Source organism: Octodon degus, unplaced genomic scaffold, assembly GCF_000260255.1.
Source record: "Octodon degus isolate 3935 unplaced genomic scaffold, OctDeg1.0 scaffold00086, whole genome shotgun sequence".
Classification (NCBI taxonomy): domain Eukaryota; kingdom Metazoa; phylum Chordata; class Mammalia; order Rodentia; family Octodontidae; genus Octodon; species Octodon degus.
In genome coordinates this window covers 4809125-4810605 of record NW_004524662.1, presented here as the reverse complement: position 1 = coordinate 4810605, position 1481 = coordinate 4809125, and the positions used below count along the sequence as shown (strand labels likewise).

General features: G+C 29.2%; 1 protein-coding gene across 1 annotated transcript in view; it reads right to left on the bottom strand.

The window, feature by feature from the left end:
- Window positions 1–1481, bottom strand: part of Baz1a (bromodomain adjacent to zinc finger domain 1A) — a 95874-nt gene that overhangs the window by 19987 nt on the left and 74406 nt on the right. The gene's annotated exons all lie outside the window — the stretch shown is intronic.

The window sequence follows — 1481 nt, the reverse complement described above, 5'->3', positions numbered from 1 at the left end:
TAACATTTTCCAAGTATAAATTTTATAAATATAAAACAAATTCACAAATTACTCTGAATACTAAATAAATATCTAGTTAATAAACTCAGTACTTAGTATGTCCAGCCAGCACTGGTACAGCACTTCAAGGGATATAAAATTGGATCCATTCATGTGTAGTGTTGAAAGAATATGCTCATTAAACAATTCTTAAGACATGTACACAGTTCTGTAACATGTACTATAACAGAAGACCCATCTGTGTAGATATTTCTCCTGTAATACTACAATTTCTAAAAAAAAACCTGACAAAATCAATCATAGAGTGAAAAAATATTTTCCAAGATATCTGCACACATGAATGATCTCAAAATGTACAAAAATTTCTGTAAACCAGTACTGTATCCATACATCTATCAAACTTATTAGATACTGAACAAAATTGTAGCAAAGGAAATCTTTCCTACATTCTCCTGAGTGCTTAATATTAAAATTGAGCTGAGTGCAGGTCACACTTCAAGTGGTCAATCAGTTGTTATTGCTTTATACATACATTTGCTTTGAGCATGATTTAATGTTCCATTTTCATGAACAATTTTTTTTCCTGAAATATATCCTTTACAAGGACAAAAATTAGATTCGTGACTTTTTTGCAGCAGGTGGCGTGCTAATAACATGGTCCACGTTGCTGGGTGTGACATGGAGTCCAAGCTTTTGAGCCTGAATATGAAAAAATGCTTGAAGCCTGGTTCCAGCTTTTGCTTCACTTGTATTGCGAGGGTTGTACTCAAAGCAGTTCGAAAACATTAATTCGATATCATCAATAAACTCAGCTAGAGAGGAAAAAAAATAAATACGATTAGAATGAAAATACATAAATTATAAATACAATTTTTGTATTACAGCTGGAAACTTCAGAAAATATAAATCTGTTTTCTTCAGAAAGAAATGATTATAAAACAAGTTAGAACTTAACTATAAAATATTTTAAAATAGTTTTGTTGAAAGTATGCACTTAAATAATTATGTATAGTATGCAGTTATAAAGAACTTCTTTTTAGTAAGATAGGGTTCTATAAAATATCTTAAACACATTCAACCCTAATCCATTTTTCTTGTCCATATGCAGTGATAAGTATTCTAGGGAGCTTTTGGGATATCATTCATATGACACTATATTAACATATCCGAAACAAAAATAGCCCCTTTTAAAGAGAAAAAATTTTCAAAAGAAAACATAAATTACTTACATGCTAATTTATATTCACATTTATTGACTTTTTCACGAATTATATTTAAGGCAATAGGCTTTTTAATGATGTCATAGTAGTCTGGTACCTGTAAAATAATTCCAATATATCTTTTTGTATGAAGAATTTATCAGAAATAAATGAATAAATATATAAAGGTTTTCCATTTAAAAAGCAACATAAGTCTCTCAGGGTCAGTATTCCAGTAAATAATTTAATATGTTTTCAGTCATTACATTGCCATAACATCCT